This window comes from Bos indicus, chromosome X (genome assembly GCF_029378745.1).
Source record: "Bos indicus isolate NIAB-ARS_2022 breed Sahiwal x Tharparkar chromosome X, NIAB-ARS_B.indTharparkar_mat_pri_1.0, whole genome shotgun sequence".
In the NCBI taxonomy this organism is placed as follows: domain Eukaryota; kingdom Metazoa; phylum Chordata; class Mammalia; order Artiodactyla; family Bovidae; genus Bos; species Bos indicus.
Window position 1 is genome coordinate 97,818,713 of NC_091789.1, and position 17,944 is coordinate 97,836,656.

Here is a 17,944-nt window from a genome sequence, read left to right on the forward strand (position 1 = left end):
TCAGAAAACATTTACTGAAGGATAGTCTGAAGCCAGGCCCTTTGCACACAACGCTAACACGCACAAGTACACTGCAAGACGCACACTGGCCCCCCTGTATTAATACGATACATACTGAGATTCCAGGAGACAACTTATACGCTCAACAACACACAGTCAGCATGTGAGGTTCAAGACCTCAGAATCATGTCTGCCAGCTTCCACACCCTCAGTTCCTGGACAGAGACTTCACAGCCAAGAACATCAGAGGTTTTATTTCTGACACAAAGACTCCAAGCAGCTCACATAGATACCCAGAGACACCAAAAAGAGCTCACTGAATCTCTGCACAGAGAGCACATAACTCGTCTCAGACCCTCAAACACAACTGAGACCATAACCCTACACACTGTGACAAAGACCCTCCAAACAGACCAAAGTCTTCAAGACGGAAACAAATGAAAACTGCACAGATACTTCACATCATGGAGACTGACTCGCAAACCACTCGACACTTACCGATCTAATACAAAAACCCTAAACAGAAAGACAGAACTTTTAATAACTCAAGAACATCATATAGCCTTTAGATAAAGTCGCCAGACACATGGAAACCCTGCACCCTGTGCACAGATCCCCAAGCAGCTGATAGTTTACACCTTTAGACAAACCGATCCTTAAAGCAGCTCAGAGACATCACAACTTAGGGCCCAGAATCAAAATGTCAGAGCTCTCACAATCTCACGTGCACACGCCTACACAGAGATCTGACACCCAGGGACTGAAATGCCAGAAAGCTCCAAAAATGCACACACCGAAATACAGGCACATGCATCCTAGGGGCTCACAAAATCCACTCAGATCAAATATCCCACCACGCACAACTCCGCCCAAAGGCTCAAGGAGATCAAATGTACCCGAACAGCACCTGTGTTGTCACACGTAGCGATACACAAGCCCAAGCTCCCTGACACAGGTGACCCTCCGGGGAGAGACAGCAAACTCAGAGACCTCTCCCTGGACATGAATTGCAAGCATTTCTGCGAATAACCGTGCGCTGCCACACGATCCAGACTGAGGGAGAGCTGAACAAGACTGAAACGCCGTCACCGTGCACAACCAGCGACTGCGCCAAACCTAGCCACTAACCAGGGTAGCTATTCGACCCCTTCCTGAAAAGCAAAAAAACTCGCAGAACAATTGTATGCTCTAAAAAGCCGCGCAGGGCAACACGCCTCTCGGCCTCAGTTCCAGCGCTGCGATCCCAATGCCTGTAACAGCCAGCCAGCCAATTGGAACTGGGCAGGAGACGAAGCAGGGCAGAAGTCGCGGGACTTCCGTCTTCTATTCGCGCCCAGGAAGAGCTAATTCCGGCGATCACGCGGTGACCAATCAATTCCCAGAACGCTTCAGAGATGCCATACCCCAAACTGGCAGCCCATCTCGCTCCGTAGCCGTCCCCCCTCGGATGTAACCATGTAGAAACGAAGGGGTCGAATTGGAAACGAGAGGAAGACAGTTGAGGCTTAATACCGGTGACCACTCGCACTCAAATGCAGCGGGAAGACGGAATGGAGCAAAAGGGGATGGACCCAGTGGTGCCACGAATGCCTCCGCTGGGAACTCTGGTCGATGCCTGACGCTGTGTAAAAGTACTCTCTTTGTTGTCATGCGCCCCCTCGAATGGTACCTTCCAGAGTGGGTGGTTTTTCCGCTACCCCTTTGTGGTACATCCCAGGACAGAAATGTTTGATCTCGCACGCCCCTTGGTGGTGAGACTGAGGAACAGCCGATGTAGATGCTGGTGGACAATTAGCAGATGATCCTGCAAGGGTGGAAAGGCAAAGTTAGGATGAAATCCCCACCGATTGCTGCAATCTTGGACTCAGAAAAATGTCTTCATAAACTGAAGATTACTTCTCTGTAGTGGCCACTATCGTAACGGGAAGCATTGAAAGCATTTTCTCTGTGCTGGTCATTGTGCTTGTTTGTGCTTTCTTTCCTGTTTAATACAGGATAGGTCTCAATGGGGAAAGCCAGCCACAGTCCCCCAGCGGGCAGGGGAGAGAAAACTTCGGACTGGGATCTGAAGGTCTGGAGTGGGGAAGGCCTCTGTCGTTGACTGCGAGTAATATGTGAGAAGGACAACACGACTTTTCATTCTGTTAGGAAAGGGGTCAACCCCGAGGGGACCCAAGGACACCGTGTAGGTGAGATAAAGACCATGGCTTTGTCACCATCTTGTCATCCTTGTATATGTCCCTAGCAGAATCTTTAGCGTGTTTAGCTATGCCTCTCTCAACAAGTTTAAATTTGCTTTTTCATTCTGACATTCATTCATCCTGTCCACATTTTCTGTCAAGCACAGCCATGTGTGTTAGGAAAGAGAAAATCAACTTTGGCTTCGTGGAACTTACATTGTGTTGGGGTCATACAGCCCCCAAAGATAAGTAATTTATCAGGTGTTCATAACTGCTGTGATTAACATTAAACCGGGATAGTGAAATAGAGAGAGAGGATGATATCTAGAAAGAGTGGCCAGGGGAATTTCTTCTAAGATTGTGACATTTGAGCAAAAGCCTAGAGGAGATGCCTATCTGGGAGAAAAGTATCCCAGACAGAGTTAAGGCCAGTGGAAAAACTGGGGAGTGGAACTCAGTGTAGTGTGTATAAAAAGAATGAGGAGGGCTATGTGACTGTCACAGCATGATGGAGGGAGAGCCAGGAGATCAGATGAGAGCAGTGATGAGGGGCGGGTCCCCTAGGGCCTTCTGGCCATAGCGGGGACTTTGACTTGAGCCACAGGAGGGTTCTTACCAGAGAAGCCCCCAGGGTTCTTTCAGAGGCCCAGATCACCCAATGCTTGTTGAGGAGCTCTAGATTCATCCCAGGAAAACCACAGACCCTCTGCAGCTGAACATGCCTTTCCTGGAATGCCCTACACTCAAGGGGAATCCCCCCTACTGCTCCCGGTGAACAACCGTGTCAATTGATGATACCCTCAGGAGAGACAGAGGAAGGACCCTCATGGTATGAGTGAGGTCACGGTCAGTCTCATAAAGGCAAAGAGGGAGGATGTAACAGGCACAGACATGGCAGGCAGAAAGACAAAGATGGAACATTGGACAGGGACAGAGAGACTATTTCTGGCAGCAAAGGATCCCCAATTAGCACCCACACGTGGGCCCCCAGCCCTGCTACTGGACGATGTACCTATCTATAGGGGAGAAAAGAAACTGGTCCCCCTGCCCCCGCCCCCCCCCACCAGGGACTGTCTCTTGGAAATGACTCAGTTGCCCATGGGCTGGGTCTTAATTATGCTCCCTTGGCACACATTAGGTTCCTCTGCTCTGATCAAGACAACGAGATGTTCCAGTCATGGGGAGGCTCATGCTGTACACAGGGTCCCTCACAACCTGTCCAGCCCTGTCTGCCCTCCTGCTGACCTCAGTGCCAAGGAGTGCTTGAATGGGGGAAAGAGAGGCATGGATCTCTGCATTTGTGGTGGAGCCTCATGCAAATTGGTGAATGTGAGGTTTCTCCCCACCTGCTTGGAGGCTCACCTCTGTATTTTCCACCACCATGTCCCAAGGGAATGTGCAGATTACATTCCATACATCAGGTAAGAAGCTGGGTGTGTGATGGGGAGACACAGAGACATATCCTGACAGAGAGACAGTCACGGGGTCCTTGGGGCCCTGTACCAACGCCTCCCTCCCCCACTACCTGGCCAGGGTTCTGCTGAGTCTTCCCTGTCTCCTCCAAGGAGCCCAAGCCTACATCCAGTTCCTCCTGTCCTCATTAGCTGCGACCTTCCATCTGCACTGGGCCTTGGGCTCCCATTTGCAAATGGTGGCCTCTTTGTCGTGGGTTGGGCAGATTGTCTGAGTGAGTGTGTGTACACAGTGTTTTCACAGGGCCCCTATCAAGGGTGGTGGTCATGTCAGGAAGTATTGTTCTTATCAGTATTGTTACCACGGGCTGCTGTGTACTGCACATGACTTTCCCTCCCTGAGGATGGGGCCACAAGCTTTTATCTCTGTAGGGAGGCATGGTAGAAATCGTAGCGAATGTGATATCACAGGTCTACTTCTAAGACCCATCAGAGTGGGGTCCATCCAGCCTTCCTCTTAAGACTACTCTCATATGCGGATCCATGAGCAGCTCAGAGACCAACCCTCTGAACAAAACCCTCCCAAATAGTTCAGAGACTTCATGCCTGGGGCAGATATCCATGAACAGTTCAGAGAGACTCATCCTGGAGAGCAACCCAAAACAGCTCAAATACGTCACACCTGAAGACACAGACCCTAACCATCTTAGACAATTCCAACTCTCAGTTCAGTTCAGTCATTCAGTCGTGTCCGGCTCTTTGAGAGCCTGTGGACTGCAGCATGCTAGACCTCCCTGTCCATCGCCGACTCCCGGAATTTACTCAAACTCACGTCCATTGAGTCGGTGATGCCATCCAACCATCTCATCAGCTGTCATCCCCTTCTCCTCCTGCCTTCAATCTTTCCCAGCATCAGGGTCTTTTCAAATGAGTCAGTTCTTCGCATCACGTGGCCAAAGTATTGGAGTTTCAGTTTCAGCATCTGTCCTTCCAATGAATATCTAGAACTGATTTCCTTTAGGATGGACTGGTTGGATCTCCTTGAAGTCAAAGGGACTCTCAAGAGTCTTCTCCAACACCACAGTTCAAAAGCATCAATTCTTCAGTGCTCAGCTTTCTTTATAGTCCAACTCTCACATCCATACATGACTACTGGGAAAACCATAGCCTTGACTAGATGGACCTTCTTTGGCAAAGTAATGTCTCTGCTTTTTAACATGCTGTCTATGTTGGTCCTAATTTTTCTTCCAAGGAGCAAGCGTCTTTTAATTTCATGGCTGCAGTGACCATCTGCAGTGCTTTTGGAGCCCCCCCAAAATAAAGTCTGTCATTGTTTCCACTGTTTCCCCTTCTATTTGCCATGAAGTGATGGGACCAGACGGAGAAGGCAATGGCACCCCACTCCAGTACTCTTGCCTGGAAAACCCCATGGATGTAGGAGCCTGGTAGGCTGCAGTCCATGGGGTCGCTAAGAGTCAGACACCACTGAGCGACTTAACTTTTACTTTTCACTTTCCTGCATTGGAGAAGGAAATGGCAACGCACTCCAGTCTTCTTGCCTGGAGAATCCCAGGGACTGGGGAGCCTGGTGGGCTGCTGTCTGTGGGGTCGCACAGAGTTGGACACGATGAAGTGACTTAGCAGCAGCAGCAGATGTAACCAGATACCGTGATCATAGTTTTCTGAATGTTGAGTTTTAAGCCCACTTTTTCACTCTCCTCTTTCACTTTCTTCAAGGGACTCTAGTTCTTCTTCACTTTCTGCCATAAGGGTGATGTCATCTGCATATCTGAGGTTATTGATATTTCTCCTGGCAATCTTGATTCCAGCTTGTGCTTCATCCAGCCCAGCGTTTCTTATGATGTACTCTGCATATAAGTTAAATAAGCAGGGTGACCATATACAGCCTTGAGTTACCCCCTTTTCCTATTTGGAACCAGTCTGTTGTTCCATGTCCAGTTCTGGTTGTTGCCTCCTGACCTGCATACAGATTTCTCAAGAGACAGGTCAGGTGATCTGGTATTCCTATCTCTTTCAGAGTTTTCCAGAGTTTCTTGTGGTCCACGCAGTCAAGGGCTTTGGCATAGTCAATAAAGCAGAAGGAGGTGTTTTTCTGGAACTCTTTTCCTTTTTCTATGATCCAAAGGATGTTGGCAATTTGATCTCTGGTTCCTCTGCCTTTTCTAAATCCAGCTTGAACATCCGGTCTCAGGTAAATTCAGATCCTGAAGACAAACAGAATTACTCCCAGCCAGTTCTACAAGTGTTAAATTTGGTTGCTGACCTAAAGTGCATTCTGAAGCAATTTAGGGTGAAAAACAGTGTGAGGCACACTGTGCTTTGGACCAGTTGGCCTTTATTTATTTACAGATACCTCAGGAAAAGGTTCGGTGACCCTAGAGTCTTGCATCTTCCACACACAGAAAAGCATGAAAATAATGAACTTGTGGCATCTGATCTCTGTGTTTCACAGTAATCTTTTACCAATATGCACGCTTGACTGCATGTAGTTCCTAGGCAAAAATCATACTGACTTCTCTGCTACCTCCTCCAAGCAGTTTCCTCAGAGCTAACGGAGGAGCTGTGTCCTGGGTTGTAGTTCCCAGGAGACTCCAAATCCAACTTAAACTCATAACTCTCCTGTTGTATGCTTTTCTGTTTTTTAATTTATTTTATTTATTTATTTATTTTGCTGTTGACTGGTTTTTCTTAAAGTCCATAAATAAGAGAGTAATGCATACCCAAAATGTTACAGACATTGTTTACATAGTGAAACTCTGAAATCTGTTTTGTTGTTTTCTGCTTTCTCTACTTTTCAATTTTTCTTTAATGCGTATGGAGTTCTTTCATATTTTTTTCTTTTGCAAGAATTTATTTTATTTATTTATTTTTTTACTTTACAATATTGTATGGGTTTTTGCCATACATCAACATGAACCTGCCACGGGTGTACCCGTGTTCCCCATCCTGAACCCCTCCTCCCACCTCTCTCCCCATCCCATCCCTCTGGGTCATCCCAGTGCACCAGCCCCAAGCATGCTGTATCATGCATGGAACCTGGACTGGCGATTTGTTTCACATATGATATTATACATGTTTCAGTGCCATTCTCCCAAATCATCCCACCCTCACCCTCTCCCACAGAGTCCAAAAGACTGTTCTATTCATCAGTGTCTCTTTTGTTGTCTCGCATACAGGGTTATCGTTACCATGTTTCTAAATTCCATATATATGCATTTTTATACTGTATTGGTGTTTTGCTTTCTGGATTACTTCACTCTGTACAATAGGCTGCAGTTTCATCTACCTCATTAGAACTGATTCAAATGTATTCTTTTTAATGGCTGAGTAATACTCCATTGTGTATAGGTACCACAGCTTTCTTATCCATTCGTCTGCTGATGGACATCTAGGTTGCTTCCATGTCCTAGCTATTACAAACAGTGCTGTGATGAACATTGGGGTACACGTGTCACTTTCAATTCTTGTTTCCTCAGTGTGCATGCCCAGCAGTGGGATTGCTGGGTCGTATGGCAGTTCTAGTTCCAGTTTTTTAAGGAATCTCCACACTGTTCTGCATAGTGGCTGTACTAGTTTGCATTCCCACCAACAGTGTAGGAGGGTTCCCTTTTCTCCACACCCTGTCCAGCATTTATTGCTTATAGACTCTTGGATGGCAGCCATTGTGACTGGCGTGAAATGGTACCTCATTGTGGTTTTGATTTTGTATGGTTTTAAGCAGACACTACTCTAGCTAACAGCTCTCCTTTGGCTCGGAGGCTTCACCCCCCTCCCCCAGAGCCTACAGCCTGCACCCTGGGACAGAGAGCCCCACATCTTTCCCTCTGGGCTGCTGTGTTGGCATTTGCACTGAGTCTCTGTTCCGTCAACCCCAAGGGAGCGAGGCCTCCAGTCCTGCAGTCCCTGCAGTCTGCATTCATCAGCATGTCATCCTGAGAAAGGCAGATTCATCCCAGGGGTGGGGATTGCCTGAGAGCTGAGGGGTTCTGAAATTGATTTCCCATGTGTGGGTCCTTGGAATGGACTTAACCCACCCTGGCCACCTCTGGTCGTGGCAACGTTGTATCCTCCCCCACGGGAGGTTCAGAGGGAATCCCAGATTCACAGAACGAGTCCCAGGGACCTGGTCCTCTCTGTCATGTCTCAGCACACACTGTGGGCCACTGAATTCTGGAGATAGGAGAGGTCTTCCCCTCACTGTGCCTATGACAGCTCCCTTACATCCCTCTAATCAGCTGTCATTTCCCAGAGTCCCTCTCCTGGTGACAGTGCCACAAATCCTCTCTATCCCCAAATCCCCACCCTCTCCCCTCACCTTCCACCAGGCCTCCCTCCCACTCCAGGAGCCTCTTTAGCCCCTCTCCTAGCCCTGCTCACAGGGCCTCAGGTACATCCTCACCCCATTTGTGGCCTCTCACCCAGCACCTGCACTGCCTCAGACGATCTCCTGAGGACCTTGCCTGGTCCCTGCATTCTGCAGGACACCTCTCTCCTGCCCACACACAGGTGTCTGTCTTAAAGTCCTGGTGAGGGCTGAACTGAAAATCTCTCCAGGATCCAGAGAAAATCCAGACTCAGACCATGCGTCCAAGCACTTCCCTCAGGGCTGGGGGGAAAGGGAGGGGGTCTCTGAGAGAAAGAGCTGGGCTCAAGGTCCTGCAGGGGTGACAGGGTTTTCTTCAAGTGAGATGGCACCTTAGAAGTGCTTAGGGCACTGCAACTCAGACAATTGATTGCCTAGAACTCAGAGATGCCCCCAGGGATGCCAGCTGACTCCTAGAGTGACCTCACTAAAGCAGCCACTGACGGGAAGCGTCTGCAGCCTGTTTACTGGGCAGCGAACACTCCTGAAGACTGGGTTCCAGTGCTCCTCCAGTGCTCAGGCCCAAGACCCCCACTGCAAGGAGATGCAACCACTCCATTCTAAATGAGATCAGGCCTGGGATTTCTTCGGAAGGAATGATGCTAAAGCTGAAACTCTAGTACTTTGGCCATCTCATGTGAAGAGTTGACTCATTGGAAAAGACTCTGATTCTCGGAGGGATTGGGGGCAGGAGGAGAAGGGGACGACTGCCGGGAGCCGGTGAGGCATTCCACTCGTGACAAAGGTCATGAGGAAGGAGGCTCGGCATACGCAAAGGCGGGATCGAGCCTCAGGAGTCCGCCCGGATATTCTCGAGCATTTTCCCCCAAAAAAACCAGAGTCTGCCTACTTTATTGCTTTGTGCTCTCACCTCTGACTCTACTGGGGGCTGTCCCCTACCACCATCTCGCTCTCTCTGTCAAAGAGTTAACTTACAGCTCCAATTAATAAAGTTCCTGGGCAATTAGGAGTGTTTAAATCCAAACCCCTCAGATGGCTCTCTAACTCGCCTGACAAGTTTACTCGGACTCCTGCAGCTATGCATACGATTGTTTACAGTCTCCGAGCCTTGAGAGGCATGGGAAGCTTAAGATATTCAAATAGCTTAGAGCCTCTCAGAGAGTTAGAAACTGTCAGAATAATCTAGTAAAGGATTTCATTGATGAGTCAATGTTTGTTGCCAAGTTTTCACATCCCCTAAATTGTATCCTTGAATATGTATTAATTAATAGTTGGTATATAGAAAAAATAAGTAGTGGCCTTGGTGTTAGTAACTTTAGACCCTTAAGGTAATAAATTCTTTCCTTTGTTGTAAACCCATTACACATCCGCCCTATAGGAATGCAATTTTATCTTTGGAAGATGGCGCCAAATCTTAATTACTCTTAGAGAAAATAAGTCTTTGTTGATAAGTCCTTGTCAAGAGTCATAAAATGTTAGTAGGCCTTCTGGCCAGAAGATGATGTAAATCACCTAAACCATTTGTATACGATAAATTTGCAGGAAAGAAACCTTGGTTTTTGATAAGAATCAAAAACTGCTGACTTTGCATCCCCTATTATCCTCTATGTGTAACTTAGGGTATAAAAGCCCCTGTTGAAAATAAAGCTACGGGCCTTGCTCACCAGCGCTTGGTTTCCCCATGTCATTCTTCCCTTTAACTTCCAGCTGAGTCTCCATCTGGAGCGCGGAACCCACCACGCTTACTAATTATGCCTGGGCTTCTAAGACCCACTCGAGAAGGTGTCTAGGGTGAGGCACCTTCCGCTATTCGAGAGGGCGCCTGCGGCCTACGTAAGTGGTGCAAACTTCTTGTCTTGAAGTTTTATTGGTCTCCCGCGTAAACCAAGCTACTCAGCCTCTTTTCTCCACTGAATTTTCCTACTGAGCTATCCTCATTCTATTATTCTTTATGTCTCTAATTAGCATATAAATAGTCGCCTAGGCCGTCTCTCCTTCGAATACCCTGGATCAGCTGGGGCTGGTCCCCAGCAGACGACAGAGGATGAGATGGCTGTATGGCATCACTGACTCGATGGACGTGCGTCTAAGTTAACTCCGGGAGTTGGTGATGGACAGGGAGGCCTGGCGTGCTGTGATTCATGGGGTCGCAAAGAGTCGGGCACGACTGAGTGACTGAACAGAACTGACTGAACCGTGCTCAGCCTCCCTCCTACACAACTGGTTAAGTCCATGATGAGCAGAGGTCTAAGTATCCTGTTTACTGCAGCAGAGTGTCTGCTCCAAGAATGATGTGCCGGGGTAGTAAACAAGCTTTACTTCTCCTGCCTTAGTAATGGGCATTACCTTTACTGATGGACAGCATTTGGGAAGCACCTATGAAAGTGAAAAATCCTTACAAAATCTTCGTCCTTGTTGATTTAATATTAAGAATCAATTAATTTAATATACCACATCAGTAGAATAAGGGAGAAAAAACTACATTATCATCTCAGTAGCTACCTAAAAAGCACTGGACAAAATTCAGCATGTGTTCAAGATACAAAGACTCAAAATAGAAGTAGAAGGCAACATTTTCAATCTGATATAAAACATGTATGAAAATCCCACAGCTATCATCGTACTTAATGATAAAAGGCAGAAGTAGTTCCCCCTGAAAATCAGGAACAATAGAAGGATTTCATCTCTTACCACTTCTATTCCACATTGTCCTGGAGGTTCTGGACAGGGTAATTAAGCAAGGGAAAGAAATAAAATGAATCTACATTGGAAAAGAAGTAAAACTATTCTATTTGAGGTGACGTAATCTTTTGTGGGAGCTCTGAATGACCTTTTATATATTCCAGAGACACAGAGTCTGCCTGGTTGATCATGTGCATTTCATCTGCAGCTTGTACAGCTGGTGGGAGGGTTTTGGGTCTTCTTCTTTAGTCACACTGCCCCTGGGTTATACTTGTGGTTTTATTTTCACATCTGCATTTGGGTCGTCCACTGGGGTTTGCTCCTGAGGCTGCCCTGGAGGACTTGGGTTTGCCCCTGTGAGGGCCAGGTGTGGAGGTGGTGCAGCTGCTTGAGTCACAGAGGTTCTGGTAACACCAGGTACTCAAGGGAGTTGGTGGCTATAATTCCTCAGCAGGAATTATAGCGCTCTAGAAGGGTATGGCAACCAGTATTGGCCAATATGCTCCAGTATTCTTGCCTGGAGAACCCCTCTCCCTGACAGAGAAGCCTGGCAAGCCACAGTCCACAGGGTCGAAGAGAGTCGGACACTACCGAAGTCACCCTGAATGCTTAGACATAAGACATTTTTTTGCCTGTGGCAGCTCTGCCCCAGTGGGAGTTGAGTGTGAACGTTGCACAGCAGCTTGGCTTGCAGGGACCCTGGCGGTGCCAAGTGTGCAGGGACACGGACTGCCTCCGCTGCAGGAGTTATGGCCCTATGAGAGTCTTTTTTTTTCAAGCCTCTTGTAGCTTGCAATCAGAAGGCCTCTTTAGCCAGTCTTTCACCATAGCTCTGCCCATTCAGGCACTTAGAGGGCTTCCTTACCTGGGGTCCTTCTCTGTTGTTCCTGCATCAGGCACTTAAAGGGGCACCCTCGGTGGAGTCCTACTCTGTAGTTCTGTGCATCAGGCATTTGATGAGCCAGCCTCTCTATTGTTCAGCTGCCAATTCTGGCATGTGGGGGTTGAGAGGCTATGGTGATGGCTCCACCCCCTACACAAGACTCAGTGGTATCACCTTACTTCTATGGCTGCCGGCATTTCCTCCACAAGCATTTCCCACCACAGTCTCCTCCCTCACATCCCCTCCATCAGTCTCTCTGCAGTCAACAGCAGCCCTCGACCTGGGATTGCTCCACAATCCCTAAACTCCAGCTTCCAGCCACTGTGCCATCTAGGGTATGTATGGCAGCAGCAAGGATGTCTGATTCTCATTACATTTAGGCTGCCACAGATGAGCTGTTTTGCTGTCAGCCTTAAATGTTTCTCCTCTGACTCAGACAATTGCCCCGATGTGGGGATCGGACCCCTGCTTCAGTTCCCCCACCCGCCGAGGGTAGGTCCAGCCCTACTAACACTCCCGTTCTCCCCCCTAGTTTCTTCATCCTACCAAGTTTTGCGTGGGTCTATGTATTCTTTTCCACTGGTCAGGTACTCCTGTCTGCACTCAGCAGGTGTTCTGCATGCACTTCCGTGTCTGAGGGTATATTCCTGAGGTATCCGTGGAGAGAGATGTATTCCCCATCCACCTACTCCTCTGCCATCTTGTCAATCCATGATATAACCGTGTGTATAGAAAATCCTCAAGAACCGCCCTCTCCCCACGGAGACTATTAGACCTAATACAGGGGCTCGACAGGTTTACAGAATACAAGGTCATATAAAAAGAGCAAATAGATCTCTATACATGTTCAAGACTTGTAGAATACAAACTACAAAACGTTGCTGAGTGAAATCAAAGACCGTCTAGATAAGTGGAAACTTCAGTTCAGTCACTCAGGTGTGTCCAACTCTTTGCGATCACATGGACTGTAGCATGCCAGGCTTCCCTGTCCAGCACCAACTTCTGGAAATCAGATTTTTATGAATCGGGAGATCACATTTATGGGTTGGAAGACTTACTATTGTGTTAAGATGGCAGTACTCCCCTAATAGAGGCCTATCAAAATTCAAACTGCTCTTTTCCCCCAGAAATGAACAAACTGATCCTAGAATTCTAAGAATTAAAAGGGTCCTGGGAGAGCCAAAACAGTGTGGAGAAAGAACAAATACTTACACTACCTAATTTCAAAACCCACTTCAAAACTACAATAATCAAGACATTATGGTACTGACATTCAGATCAGATCAGTCGCTCAGTCGTGTCCGACTCTTTGTGACCCCCATGAATCGCAGCACGCCAGGCCTCCCTGTCCATCACCAACTCCCTGAGTTCACTGAGACTCACATCCGTCGAGTCACTGATGCCATCCAGCCATCGAATCCTCTGTCGTCCCCTTCTCCTCCTGCCTCCAATCCCTCCCAGCATCAGAGTCTTTTCCAGTGAGTCAACTTTTCGCATGTGGTGGGCAAGGTACTGGAGTTTCAGCTTTAGCATCATTCCTTCCAAAGAAATCCCAGGGCTGATCTCCTTCAGAATGGACTGGATGGATCTCCTTGCACTCCAAGGGACTCTCAAGAGTCTTCTTTAACACTACAGTTTAAAAGCATCAATTCTTCGGCACTCAGCCTTCTTCACAGTCCAACTCTCACATCCATACATGACCACAAGAAAAACCGTAGCCTTGACTAGACGAACCTTCTTTGGCAAAGTAATGTCTCTGCTTTTGAATATGCTAGTTAGGTTGGTCATAACTTTCCTTCCAAGGAATAAGCTTCTTTTAATTTCATGGCTGCAGTCACCATCTGTAGTGATTTTGGAGCCCAGAAAAATAAAGTCTGACACTGTTTCCACTGTTTCCCCATCTATTTCCCATGTTGAGCCAACTTTTTCACTCTCCACTTTCACTTTCATCAAGAGGCTTTTTAGTTCCTCTTCACTCTGCCGTAAGGGTGTTGCCATCTGCATATCTGAGGTTATTGATATTTCTCCCGGCAATCTTGATTCCAGCTTGTGTTTCTTCCAGTCCAGCGTTTCTCATGATGTACTCTACATATAAGTTAAATAAACAGGGTGACAACATACAGCCTTGACGTACTCCTTTTCCTATTTGGAACCAGTCTGTTGTTCCATGTCCAGTTCTAACTGTTGCTTCCTAACCTGCATACAAATTTCTCAAGAGGCAGATCAGGTGGTCTGGTATTCCCATATCTTTCAGAATTTTCCACATTTTATTGTGATCCACACAGTCAAAGGCTTTGGCATATTCATTAAAGTTGAAATAGATGTTTTTCTGGAACTCTCTTGCTTTTTCGATGATCCAGCGGAAGTTGGCAATTTGATCTCTGGTTCCTCTGCCTTTTCTAAAACCAGCTTGAACATCAGAAAGTTCACGGTTCACGTATTGCTGAAGCCTGGCTTGGAGAATTTTGAGCATTACTTTATAGTATGTGAGATGAGTGCAATTGTGTGGTAGTTTGAGCATTTTTTGGCATTGCCTTTCTTTGGGATTGGAATGAAAACTGACCTTTTCCAGTCCTGTGGCCACTGCTGAGTTTTCCAAATTTGCTCGTATATTGAGTGCAGCACTTTCACAGCATCATCTTTCACGATTTGGAATAGCTCAACTGGAATTCCATCACCTCCACTAGCTTTGTTCGTAGTGATGCTTTCTAAGGCCCACTTGACTTCACATTCCAGGATGTCTGGCTCCAGGTGAGTGATCACACCATCGTGATTATCTGGGTCGTGAAGATCTTTTTTGTACAGTTCTTTTGTGTATTCTTGCCATCTCTTCTTAATATCTTCTGCTTCTGTTAGGTCCATACCATTTCTGTCCTTTATCGAGCTCATCTTCGCATGTAATATTCCTTTGGTATCTCTGATTTTCTTGAAGAGATCCCTAGTCTTTCACATTCTGTTGTTTTCCTCTATTTCTTTGCATTGATTGCTGAAGAAGGCTTTATTATCTCTTCTTGCTATTCTTTGGAACTCTGCATTCAGATGTTTACATCTTTCCTTTTCTGCTTTGCTTTTCACTTCTCTTCTTTTCACAGCTATTTGTAAGGCCTCCCCAGACAGCCATTTTGCTTTTTTGCATTTCTTTTCCATGGGAATGGTCTTGATCGCTGTCTCCTGTACAATGTCACGAGCCTCATTCTGACATTAGGATTGTATATAGACAGATAACGGAATAGAATGGAGAGTCAAGAAACAAGCCCATATCTCTATGGGCATTTGATTATTGTGAGGGGTGTAGAGGCCATTCAGTGGCTAAGAATAATGTTTCAACAAATGGTTTTGGGATAACTGGATGTTCACATGTAAAAGAATCAGTTTCGACCTATACCTCACACTGTATATAACAATTAACTAAAAGTTGATAAAACACCTAAATATAAGAGCTAAAACTATAAAGCACTCAGAAGAAAACAGAGATGTAAATGTTAATCTTGGATTAGGCAATGATTTCCTAGATAGGATACAAAAAGTGCAAGCACCAAAGGAAACAAAAATAGACAATTTGGAATCATCAAAGTTAAAACTTTTATCTTTCAAATGGTACTATCAAGAATGTGAGACATCTAGGGCAACTACTGGATGCTGGCAGGGAGCCTTGAAACCCAGGCGGACCAGAGGAACACCAGAGCAACCCTGTATGATGTGGGGGTGGGGAGCGAGGGGGGAGTTGTGGAGGCTATTTGGGGTTACTGTTCCTGACGGTCAGCTAGGGGAGAAAAGGCTTCCTACACCTGCAGAGGCACTGAAGGGGATCAGTGGGGATGGCGAGAGACCCTTGGGTTTTTGTTTTTTTAATTAATCTATTTATTTTAATTGGAGGCTAATTACTTTACAGTATTATGGTGGTTTTTGCCATACATTCACATGAATCAGCCATGAGTGTACAGGTGTTCCCCATCCTGAGCGGCCCTCTCACCTCCCTCCCCATCCCGTCCCTCAGGGTCATCCCAGTGAACCAGCGCTGAGCACCCTGTCCCATGCATCGAACCTGGACTGGAGATCTAGTTCCCATATGATAATAAGCATGTTTCAGTGTTATTCTCTCAAATCATCACACCCTCGCCTTCTACCACCAGATCCAAAAGTCTGTTCTTTACATCTGTGCCTCTTTTGGACAGAAATGTTATGGACCTAACAGAAGCAGAAGATATTAAGAAGAGGTGGCTAGAATACAGACAAGAACTATATATAAAAAGATCATAATGCCTCAGATATCAACGATGGTGTGATCATTCACCTAGAGTCAGACATCCTGGAATATGAAGTCAAGTGGGCCTTGGGAAGCATGACTATGAACAAAGCTAGTGTGATAGCTTTTGCACCAACTCGATGGACATGAGTTTGAGTGAGCTCTGGGAGTTGGTGATGGACAGGGAGCCCTGCCATGTTGCATTCCATGGGCTCACAAAGAGTGGGACATGACTTAGCGACTAAACTGAAGTTGTTTAGGGTAGACTATAGGTAAGGAAATAACTTAAAAATAGTGGGAAAATCAGTAAAGAATTTTAAATGCTACGTTAGAAAATACCCATTTAATGCAAAAGAAAGCTGTAACATGAGACCGTAGAATAAAACAGCATGAGACAGAAAAATATATTGGCAGATGTAAGTCTGTATCAACATGAAATGTGAATAGATACAATAATACAATCAAAAGGCAGACATTGAGATACCAGTTTAAAAATCAAAACAAGATCCAACCCTATGTTCTCTACAGAGGACACAGTTTAGATTTTAAGATAATAAATTACTGTGTGTGTGTGTGTGTGTCTGTGTCTGTGTCTGTGTGTGTGTTCAGTTGCCCAGTCGTATCCAACTCTTTGGGCTCCCATGGACTATACCTGCCAGGAATCCTGTTCATGGAATTTTCCAGACGAGAACACTGGAGTGAGTTGCCATTTCCTACTGCAGGGGATCTTTCAGACCCAGGGATCATACCTGAGTCTCCTGCATTGGCAGGTGGGTTCTTTATGACCAGCACCAATGTGAAGCCTTATATGACCCAGCACTTCTACTCCTAGACCATTTTAACCAAGAGAAATGAAAACATGCTCACACAGTGGCCTGCACTCAAATATTCCACACATGTATTCCCAATAGCCACATGTAGAAAGAGCCCAGTTATTCAACAACTGGTATACAGATGAAAGAAAAACAAAAGAGTATACCTGTACAAAGGAATACTACATGGTAAAAAAAAAAAAAAAAGAAAGAAAGAAACTACTAATGCATGTAAGAGGAAGGATGTGTCTCCACTGTGCAAATGAGAGAAACCAGACACAGAAGGCTACATATTATGATTTCACGTCAATTGATTTTTCGAAAAGGCACAACTATTCGCACAGAAATGTATCTGGGTTTGCCAGGGTACAGGAGTGGAAGAAGGAGTCTGAATGCAAACACGCCAAGGGAGCATTTTTGAATGATGGGCCATTTTCTACATTTTTATTGTGGTAGCATTTATACCACGGTATAAATTTGTCAAAACTCTACAAACTATAATGTTTAGTTCAGTTCAGTTCAGTCACTCAGTCGTGTCCGACTCTTTGCGACCCCATGAACTGCAGCACACCAGGCCTCCCTGTCCATCAGCAACTCCTGGGGTTCACTGAGACTCACATCCATCAAGTCACTGATGCCATCCAGCCATCTCATCCTCTGTCATCCCCTTCTCCTCCTGCCCCCAATCCATCCCGGCATCAGAGTCTTCCAATGAGTCAACTCTTCACAGGAGGTGGCCAAAGTACTGAAGTTTCAGCTGTAGCATCATTCCCTCCAAAGAAATCCCAGGGCTGATGTCCTTCAGAATGGACTGGTTGGATCTCCTTGCAGTCCAAGGGACTCTCAAGAGTCTTCTCCAACACCACAGTTCAAAAGCATCAATTCTTCGGCGCTCAGCCTTCTTCACAGTACAACTCTCACATCCATACATGACCACAGGAAAAACCATAGCCTTGACTAGACAGACCTTTGTTGGCCAAGTAATGTCTCTGCTTTGGAATATGCTATTTAGGTTGGTCATAACTATTCTTCCAAGGAGTAAGCGTCTTTTAATTTCATGGCTGCAGTCACCATCTGCAGTGATTTTAGAGCCCAGAAAAATAAAGTCTGACACTGTTTCCACTGTTTCCCCATCTATTTCCCATGAAGTGATGGGACCGGATGCCATGGTCTTTGTTTTCTGAATATTGAGTTTCAAGCCAACTTTTTCACTCTCCACTTTCACTTTCATCAAGATGCTTTTTAGTTCCTCTTCACTTTCTGCCATAAGGGTGATGTCATCTGCATATCTGAGGTTATTGATATTTCTCCTAGCAATCTTGATTCCAGCTTGTGCTTCTTCCAGCCCACCGTTTCTCATGATGTACTCTACATATAAGTTAAA